This window comes from Gossypium arboreum, chromosome 8, assembly GCF_025698485.1.
Source record: "Gossypium arboreum isolate Shixiya-1 chromosome 8, ASM2569848v2, whole genome shotgun sequence".
NCBI classification, from domain to species: Eukaryota; Viridiplantae; Streptophyta; class Magnoliopsida; order Malvales; family Malvaceae; genus Gossypium; species Gossypium arboreum.
The window spans coordinates 21,084,352-21,095,426 of record NC_069077.1 but is presented as its reverse complement, the minus strand read 5'-3'; the positions used below and the strand labels follow the sequence as shown (position 1 = coordinate 21,095,426).

At 34.5% G+C, this 11,075-nt stretch overlaps 1 long non-coding RNA gene and 1 other non-coding gene across 2 annotated transcripts; one reads left to right on the top strand and one right to left on the bottom strand.

Annotated features, from left to right (window-relative positions):
• The first annotated feature begins 254 nt into the window (after positions 1-254).
• On the top strand, positions 255-360 carry LOC128280101 (small nucleolar RNA R71). Its single transcript, XR_008270283.1, has one exon. It is a non-coding gene; the product is annotated as a small nucleolar RNA R71 (small nucleolar RNA).
• A 1,218-nt stretch (positions 361-1,578) lies between these two features.
• On the bottom strand, positions 1,579-6,280 carry LOC128296531 (uncharacterized). Its single transcript, XR_008287149.1, has 2 exons — positions 6,237-6,280; positions 1,579-2,159 (listed from the first exon to the last, which is right to left on the bottom strand). It is a non-coding gene; the product is annotated as an uncharacterized LOC128296531 (long non-coding RNA).
• Between the last annotated feature and the right edge of the window lie 4,795 nt (positions 6,281-11,075).

The following is an 11,075-nucleotide window of genomic DNA, read 5'->3' as shown; positions in this document are numbered from 1 at the left end:
CAATTTTTTTGTTCAAAAATTCTACCTGATTAGAGAGCATGGTGACTAAATCGACGTTAAAAACGCCGAATGTTTTCGTTGGTTTTGTCCTCATGACTTGCCACTGATAATTATTCAGTGACATCTCTTCTATAAATTCATAAACATCCTTAGGTGTCTTATTATTGATAGTTCCTCTAGCAACTGCGTCAATCATCTGTCTAGTCGAAGGATTCAGGCCATTGTGAAATGTTTGAACTTGTAGCCAAAGTGGTAATCCAAGGTGAGGGCACCTTCTCAAATGGTCCTTGTATCTCTCCCATGCATCATAGAGAGTTTCTAAATCCATCTACACAAAAGAAGAAATACCATTACGTAATTTAGCTGTTTTAGTCGGTGAAAAGTATTTTAATAAAAAGTTTTCGGTCATTTGTTCCAAAGTAGTGATTGACCCTCGTGGTAACAAGTTCAACCATTTTTTAGCCTTATTCCTCAACGAAAGGGGAAACAACTGAAGGATAATGGCATAATCGGAACCGCCATTGATTTTAAAAGTGTCGCAAAACTCTAAGAAATTCGCCAAATGAGTGTTTGGGTCCTCGTCCTACAAACCATCAAACTGAACAAACTGTTGGATCATTTGAATGGTGTTAGGTTTCAGTTCAAAATTATTTGCAGCAACAACAGGCCTAACTATACTTGACTCAGTTCCTTTTAAAGTAGGTTTAGCATAATCATACACAATGCGTGGAACAGGATTCTGATTTACTGGATCAGCGGCAATCGCAGGAGGTAGCGGATTTTCTTGGTTTTCAGCCATCTCCTCGGTTGTGATTGAAGTATTGTCCTCTTGCTCTTCCTCTGTGTATCTTAAGTTTTGCCTTATTTCTCTTCAGTTTTTGTGAATTGTGCGATCGATCTCACTATCAAACAGTTGATCTCGATTTTCGTGACAGGTAAGTTTTATATATTTATAATTAATCGTTCTTGAAACTAAATATTATCACAATGTAGGCAAGTGCCTATCGAACAGTAGTATAGTTTTAGCAAGATCGGATTGTCGAACCCAAAGGAATTAAAAGTACTAGTAATGACTATCTTTTTATTATCTAGCCTAAGAATAAGAGGGTTTTATTTTAACTAACTAATTATCTAAACTAAGAATTCACAGAAAATAGAATTGGGGAATTACTTTTGGAAAAACGATTGAATTAAGACAATACCTAAGGAAGAATCCATCTAGACTTCACTTGTTATTCTGACTCCGAATCGGATGATTTATTCATTTAACTTGTTCCGTAGAGATCCCTAAGTTATGTTATTGTCCCTATTCAAGACTAATAATGACTAATCCCTAGATTGAATAATTGAGACTTTTCTCTAATTAACACCCTAGGGTTGCATTAACTCAATCTATGGATCCCCTTACTAGGTTTCACCCTAATCCGGCAAAATCTTGTCACCCTATCTCTAGGCGCGCAATCAACTCCGCTTAATTATGAAAAATGTACTCTTAGACAGGGTCTATTCCTCCTCTGAATAAGAGCTTATCTTGAATCAGTATCCTGGGTTATCAAAACAAGAATTAAGAACACATAATTAAGAATAAGTTAAATATTTATCATACAATTCAGAAAATAATAACAAGATTCGTCTTAGGTTTCATTCCCCTTAGGTATTTAGGGGATTTAGTTCATAACTAAAAAGGAAAACATCTCAGAAGAATAATGAATACAAAACATAAAGAAAACCCAAAGCTCTTAAAGGGAAATTGAGGGTAAATTTTCAGTCTTGATGGTGAATTCGACTTCCGAGATGGATCAATCGGCTTCCCTTGAGTAGTTCCCTGCCTCCTTTTCTCCGCCCCTTTCCTCTTCCTTCAGGTGTATTTATAGGCTTTAGAATGCCTAAAAGTCCTCAAAATTAGCCTTTTCCGAATTGGACTCAACTTGGCCTCGGCAGGGACACGCCTGCGTGTGACTACTGCAGGCCGTACTCGAACATGTTAGAATGGCACGAGCGTGTGTTCTACCCATGTAAGTCATGCTTCGATTCTGCCAAATTGACACTGCCGTGTAGTCTGCCCGTGTGAGGAAGTCCAAGCCGTGTTGATTTCGTACATTGGCCCATTTTCTCCGTTTTTGGCCCATTTCTCGTTCCTTTCGCTCTCCTATGCTCACCTAAGTATAAAACATGAAAATAAAGCATTAGGAGCATCGAATTCACCAATTCTAAGGAAAAATCATCCATAAAATGTGTAAAGCATGGGGTAAAAATATGTATAAATTATGGTTTATCAATAGTAATGGTCCTGACAGGTTTCTTCTAGTCATACACTATAAAAACCTGCCAAGAGTGAATAAAAGAAAAAATTAGAAAAGAAAATAAAAATTTAAATTGCAAATAAGGTAAAATGGCTAAAGTAATAAAAATTGAATGTTCCTAATATCTTAGTTCCCCTGCAACGGCGCCAAAAACTTGATACGTGATATTCGTGACAGGTTTTAAAAATTTATAATTAATCGTCCTTGAAACTAACTATTATCACAATAAAGGCAAGTGTACCAATCGAGCAGTAGTATAGCTTTAGCAAGACCGAATTGTCGAACCCAAAGGAACCAAGAGTACTAGTAATTACTTTCTTTTTATTATCTAGCCTATAAATTAAGGGATTTGTTTATCTAAACTAGTTAACTAAACTAAGAGTGCACAAAGAGAAATTGGGGAAAAGTTTTTGGGAAAACTCGATTGATTAAGACAATACCCAAGGAAAAATCCACCTAGACTTCACTTTTTATTTGACTCTGAATCAGACTATTTATTCATTTGACTTGATCCGTAGAAATCCCTAAGTTATATTATTATCTCTCTCGAGACTAATAACGTCTAACCCTAGGTTGATTAATTGAAATCTCTTTCTAATTAACACCTAGTGTTGCATTAACTCGATCTATGGACTCCCTTATTAGGTTTTACACTAATCCGACAAACTCTTGTCACCCTATCTCTAGGCGTGCAATCAACTCCGCTTAATTATGACAAATTTACTCTTAGACAGGGACTTTTGCTCCTCTGAATAAGCGCATTAACTTGAACCAATATCCCGGAATATTAAGACAAGAATTAAGAACACATAATTAAGAACAAGTCAAATATTTATCATACAATTCAGATAATAATAACAAGATTCGTCTTAGGTTTCATTCCCCTTAGGTATTTAGGGGGTTTAGTTCATAATTATAAAAGAAAACATCTCAGAAGAATAATGAATACTAAACATAAAGAAAACCCAAAACCCCTGAATGGAAATTGAAGGGAGATCTTCAGTCTTGACGATGAATCCAGCTTCTGAGATGGATCAATCGGCTTCCCTTCAGTAATTCCTTGCCTCCTACTCAGTGTGTGTGTTCTAAGTGCCTCCTCAAGTGTTTAAATAGGCTTTAGAATGCCTAAAAGCCCTCAAAAGTGGCCTTTTTCGAATAGGACTATACTTGGGCTCGACAGAGACACGCCCGTGTGCAATTGCTCAGCCTGTGGTCCAGGCTGTTAAATAAGCACGGGCGTGTAGTCTACCCGTGTAAGTCGTGCATCGATCCTACCAAATGGACACGGCCGTGTGGCTTACCCATGTGAGGAAGTCCAGGCCATGTTGATTTCCCATATGTGTCCATTTTCTCCGTTTTCGGCCCGTTTCTCGCTCTTTTTACTCTCTTATGCTCACCTAAGTATAAAACATGAAATTTCAGAATTAGGAGCATCGAATTCACCAAATCTAAGGAGAAACCATCCATAAATGTGCCAAGCATAGGATAAAATTATGTATAAATTACGGTTTATCAAAAAGCCATTCATATACATTCATTAGTCCCTAATACGAGCCCTCAAGGCCAAAAATAAACATTAAAAGTGTTTCGGGACTAAACTGAGTACCCAAGAAATTTTTAGAAAAACATTAAAAATTTTCAAGGTACAGGGGTCGCACACCCGTGAGTCCATGCCATGTGGCTCACACGGCCAAGTGACATTCCTGTTTCCTAGGCCGTGTAGGCATTCAATGTAAGGCATACGACTGTGTCCCAGCTTGTGTCCATCCCCGTGTAACCCTCTGACTTTGGTCACACAGTCGAGCCACACGCCCATGTGCTAGGCCGTGTGCCACACACGGCTGAGACACACGCCCGAGACACACGCCCGTTTCTTTGCCCATGTTAACCATTCTGAGCATTCTGTTTCTAAATTTTAAAGATGCAAGGGAAACACGGCCAAACCATACACTCGTGCACATGGCTGTGTGTTACACACGGCTGAGACACATGCCTATGTCTTTGCCTGTATGGACATAAATAGGTCATTTTCCAAGCCATATTTCTCACCCAAATTGGTACCAACCTAAAAACAACAATTTGCATATAATCATGGCATAATTAGGCATCCAAAGCCAACCAATATCAAGCTTATAACATGTTATAATATCATACATCATCATGATATGTATATCAATATGACAAGACCATTTACATATATATACATGACAACATGTATCAAAACAAGCCAAATCAAATGGCAAAATACTTGACCAAATCATATAGGCTACATTAGCCAAACAACCTATACATGCCATTATAACCAAAATTATAAACTGTAAATACCAAAATAGCCGATAAATAGTATGATGAAATCTCTGACAACTTTCAACCTAAACGAGCTTTAAATATATATAAACCACGGAAAAAAATAAACAAACTAAGCAATTAAGCTTAGTAAGTTCGCAAACTAAAAAAAATAAAGCGTAATCCATTTAAGTCAATCCAACATGTCTTAGCCTGATCCTAAACAACAATAACCTCTCAAGGTTAAATATCACAACTTAATTTGGCTCAAAAGCGTAAAATATAATCATCAATCAAGATAGCCATGTATTCATATAAAACTGAAAATCCCCTTTTCATGACCACAAGTATATTTCTGTTTAGGCAATTACCATTTCAATGCATAACTTATAAATTTAACATGGTATAATCCAACCACAACTTAGCCAAAGCTGAAGCACATATATACCAATCATGTTAGTCATGTAAATTCACCTATGAATCAACAATCATGGATGAACTCAAGAATTAATTAAATTTTCATATATTTCCTATAAATACCTATACTAATCTTATGATACATACCACGCCCAAAACATGTTAGCTAAATAACAAATGGTTAAAGGATGCCATAGTGTCTTTCAACAATGGTCTTATTCGTCAGATTTATGATGCCATAGCATCTTTCAAATAAGGTCTTACTTGTTAGAATCGTGATGCCATAACGTCTTTCAGCTATGGTCTTACTCATTTCTGGTATGATACCATAGTTTCTTTTAACTATGGTCTTATCCAGTTCCGATATAGTGTCATATAAACAATATATATAAACCAAAACACGGATAAACTCGACAATTACTCAAATTTCTTACACATGTATCATCTATTTCATATATCCATACACCATATAATATCATTCTCTATGTAATACATATCTATACCTCTAATAGTTCGTATCGAACTCATGTCATATCATATTAGAACCTTGTCCGCTGAACCATTTACCAAATTAGGCATGTATTCATATATCATATACAAACCATTTCCGTGTAATTGCGTAAATACCTATGCTAGTTCGTATTGAACTTATATAAAATCATAACAGAATTATGTATGATTTTAACCATTATTAATTCTATGTATATGTAACATATATATACCGTGTATCCATATATCATATATAAACCATTTTCATGTAAATATCTATACTAGTTCGTATCGAACTTGTATAATCTCTTAATAACACTATACCCATTGAACCACTTAGAATATCGTAGGATACGCGGGTACTACATACGAAGTGTATTGAACGGTAATCCGTCAATTCTTATACATGTATGCTCATACGAGCAGTAAACGGTAAGCTCATCCGAGCTGAATATCGGTAAGCTCATACGAGCTGCAAATCGGTAAGGTCCTCCAAGCTAAATATCAGTAAGCTCTTACGAGCTGTAGTGAGTTCGCAACATATGCAGGATCTTGACCAAATCGGTAACCTTAATGACATTGTCATTTGTCTCCTACGAATTCTTAAGGTTCAAATAGCGCTCGGTATTTTTCGTACAACATCGATTATGTGTTTGATGATTATACATAGTAATTATACAATCCACATACATATATTCCAATTAAAGCATATAAATATGTAATTTAATTATACGAACTTACCTCGACAAGTTTATATAGACTTGAAGGCGATTAATACGAGATTTTCTCTTTGGCTCGTTCTAACTTCGTATGATGTATAACCGGATCTGTACGAATGAATTTCAATTTAATTCAATACAAATCCCATTCAATTTAGTCCAACACATTTTTTTGGTAAAATTATCATTTTGACCCTATACTTTTAATTCTTTACAATTTAGTCCCTAGGCTCGAAAAATGAAATTCATTCAATTTTATCACTATCCAAACCTAGCTGAATATTAAGCATGCTTATATCAGCCCATATATTTTACATATTCACACTTTTACCGCACAATTTATCACATTTCTCAATTAAATCCCTATTTGACAATTTCATTAAAAATTACTTAACAAAAGTTGTTTAATCAACAACAAGGATTTATTTTCTTCCATTAAAATTCAAAAACAGCCAATATTCTCCAATGGAAAAACCTTAGACTTTCAACCATATTGCAAATTAGTCCCCTATTTAGCTAGATTAAGCTATAATGATTCCAAAAAACATAAAAATCATCAAAAATGAGACAAGAATCACTCACCAATTGAGCTTCAAAGATGTCAAACCCTAAGGAGGAAAAATGGCTTCTTTTTCCCTTCACACTCAGTTGAAGAAGAAGAAGAAAAGATGATGCCTTTAATGTTTTATTTATTTTATCAACAATTATTAAATTCTAAATTTTCCTTTACAACTTTACTATTTGTCATGATTACAAATCCATGCTCATCCACTATCACCTTTAATGGTCTAACTACCATATAAGGACCTCCACATTTAAGTTCTATAGCTATTTAATCCCATTAGCTAATAGAACACAACTTTTGCACTTTATGCGATTAAGTCATTTTCATCGAATTGAGCATATAAACGGTAAAATTTCTTAACGAAATTTTTATACTATCATACTATCATGCTGTAGATCACATAATAATAGAAAAATAAATTTTTCTACATCAGATTTGTGGTCTTGAAACCACTGTTCTGATTTCACTAAAAACGAACTGTTACACACAGCCATGTGCTCATAAATTTTAGGTGCAGGATTTTTCACACGGTCACAATTAGTTACACAGTCTGAGAACACGGGTGTGTGGAGTAGCCATACAGCCATGTCCTTGAGCCATACGATCTGAGATATATCACATGGCTTGGCCACACAGTCGTGTGACCCCTATTTCTAAAATTTTCAAATTTTTCTAAAATTTTTTATTTTGTTTCAAATTAGTCCCTGGTTGTTCCCAAACTATTTTTAAGGCTCCATAGGCTTGGTTTAATTTTTATAAATGTATTTATGCTTTGAATAAATGTTGGAATGGAATCTTAATATTTCGAATTGGTTAATTGATTTCTATGTGATGTTAAGTGATTTGATTTTTATGGTAATACTTTGTTACCCTAATCCAGCGATGGAGATAGGTTAAGGGTGTAACAAAAACTGCAAGTAGTTTAGCCATGAAGAAAATGTGCACAAGAATAAGAGGCACGCTCAACAACAAAACACTCAGGCACAGACTATTGAAGTAAGCCAAGAATAATTTATGTTCGCAACTTCATACGAAGTGAGTTTGTAGAATCCTATGAACCTCCCTATAGAGCCCAGCTCGTTGAACCTTGCAAACCTTCTTGCAAAGCCAAGTTCACAGTAACATGCAAGCCTTCCAACAAAGAAAGAAAGAACTGGCTTGTTGACCATGGTTGCACAATGACTTCAGATGAAAGCATCTTCAAGTAGATTGACAGAATTTGCGTTTCAAAAGTTAAAGTTGGAAATGGTCAGTACATCGAAGCAATAGGAAAATGAGATGTGCTAATTAGTACTCCTACAGGTATTAAAGTAATTACAAAAGTGCTTTTAGTTCTTAAAATAGATCATAAACTCCTTAGCATTGGTCAATTAATTGAGAAGAAATACACTATTATTTTCAAAGATAAATGTTGCACTATATTTGATTCATTGGGACATGAAGTTGTAACAATCTCAATGAATAATAGAAACTTTGTGCTAGATTGGAATTTTAAGGCCTTGAAAGCCTATATCAGTTCAGTGGATGAATCATATAGTTAGCACAAAAGATAGAGACATGTAAACTATAAGTTCCTTAGTCCAATGTGCAAATAAAAATAGTTGAGAAGATAAATAAAGTTGAAGATAAATATGAAGATGAAAGCTTTGATGATCGTCTTATTAAAGGTACCAGGTCTATTGTTGAAATTTATCACATATGTGACTTAGCAGTATTGGAGCCTACAATTTTTAAAGAAGTTGCATGAGAAAACAACATTGGTGTTTGCTACAAAATGATCAAGAAAGAGTGTTGCAAGTTGGCTAATCATGCAGTAGCAAGTAGCAAGATGAAGTGTGAGCTTATAAGCTCACCAAAATGCAAGTTGTGAACTCAACAAAAGTACGAGTTGATAGATGTACGAGCTATGAAAAATGCAAGCTACAAGATGAATGAAATGTGTGCTGCAAAAGTGTGAGATCATAAAAATACGAGCTTATCAAAGTACAAGCTCGTGAGTAGGATAAGATGCAAACTTGTTGATACTCTAACAAAACCTCTTGGGAAGATGAAGTTCTTAAAGCTATGTTATAATATTAGGGTTTGCAGCATGAAGGCCAAAAAGGAGTGTTGCAAAGTGGCCATCCATGCAATGGCAAATACTGATCGTAAAGCTGCAAGCTCACTCAAGACTGCGAGCTCTCCAATAGTGCGAGCTCATCAAAGCTGCAAAGTCTTCAAAAGTGCGAGCTTTGTTAAGAAAGCTTATACATGCAAGCCTTTACTTGCAAGTTGCCAACTTGCACTAAAACAGTGATAATTTTTTATAAGACATTTTGATTACTGATTAGGCTGAAATCAGCCAATAAAAAAGCAAGTTGTATAAATAAAATTGCAAGATTAAGCCAAGTTGTAATTATATTATAATTATTATTTACTTATTTAAGCGTAATAGTTTATGTAAATTAAAAAGTAGTTTTGGTAATGAAAAAATTGTGCACTATTTAAGTTCTCCATTTTATCTTGTTTTTGGTTTAGTTTCAGTCATTTCTTCATCAAATATCCAACAATTATTATATATTAATGCTTTTCTAACGTTAATATTCTTTTAGTAAATAGTTGAGGTATTCGTTATGTAGTCTAAAAGATGTTTTTAAAGCTCCTGAATTGGTGGTTCTCCCTACCTAACCAAACTAGTATAAAATTATTGTCTGCAACTATTTTGTCATCTTTATTGTTCAGTGCAATTTGAAGCGAGTTAATTTATAAAACTTCCTAACTACCATGACAGCTGCCATTGGAAGATTTACATGCTGAGGTGAATTGCCTTCCAAAGCAGTGATATTTAGAGGATTCCATAGATCATCAAACAAGTTCCCATGAAGGTATTTCCTGATATATCCCACACTACAAGCATGATGAGTCGCAAATCATTTCTATTCACCTATATTGATGATGCTGGGAAGTTTCAGCAAAGATGAGTTCCTTGAGTTGATTTTAAATTAAAAATTATTTTAATATTATAGTAATAAATTGGCTCACATTATGAAAGACACAAAATTTTCAATAATGTATTTAATAAATTTTGATATTTTGATATTTTAATAAATTTAAAATTTTTAATAATGTATTAAAATTTTCACCAATGAGATAAATATGATGTATTAGTTTAATTTTTATCGTTTTTTTACTTTAATTTTTAATTTTTGTTAGCCCGGATTAGGGGTTTAAAAGATTTTTTTTGTTCAACTATAAAAACTAACCTAAAACTTAGGTGACTAACGTGCACATATAAACATGATACGAAAATAATTTGACATATACAATCAACTATCATTATTTTAACATAGAATGATTGTCCTCTATTTTTTGACACGCTTTTTCTGTCTTTTGACACGTTTTTTCTTCTAGACTAGGTCCCGTTTTGTTTTTCTTTCCTGTTTTTGGGTAGTCTGCTTGTCTTATTGGTAGGAAAATAATAGAGGATTCAATTGCGGGACTTTCACTGGATGATGAAGAAGATGAAATTATTCAACTGGAGGTGGAAGAGACAAATCAAAAGATCTCGTATGTGAACTGTTTAGTGGGAGTATTTCTTACTTCTAGTGTTGTTCATTTTCAAGCAATGCGATCTACTTTGGCAAGTTTTTGGCATCCAATAGGGGGTGTATCAATCTCAGATCTGGGAAGGGAGAGGTATTTGTTTCATTTTTATTTTGAAGTGGATGTGGAGAGGGTAATGAAGAATGGGCCATGGAATTTTAATTCTTATCTACTAATTCTCTATCGATTGAAGATTGGTGAGGATCCTTTAATTGTTCAATTACTTTGGGTGGAGTTTTAGATAATAATATATTATCTCCCTCTTGGTTTTATGGCAGATCCCGTTGCTCACCAGTTGGGAAATTTTATAGGGAAATTTATTGAGTATGACACTGCTGCAATTTAATTTTGGATATAAACGCATAATGAGAGTCAGGGTGGAAGTGGATGTTAGAGAGCCTCTCAAGAGAAAAAAAGAGGATTACACTTAAAAATGGCGAACCTGTTTATGTTCGCTTTGAGTACAAAAAACTGACTTTATTTTGCTTTCTATGTGGCAATTTAGGACATTAGGAAAGTTTTTGTCCAATTAGAGTTATCCAACCACAGTCAGAACATGTTTTTAATTTGGATATTTCTCCACGTGCTTAACCAAGGAAGGGCCAAACATGGAAGAGCAAATAGCTAGTGGAAAATGATGAAGGTAAACCTTCTGTTTACCAATTTTGGTAACACGAGATCAACGGGGGAAAGAAAGAATGTAGGGATTCTGAC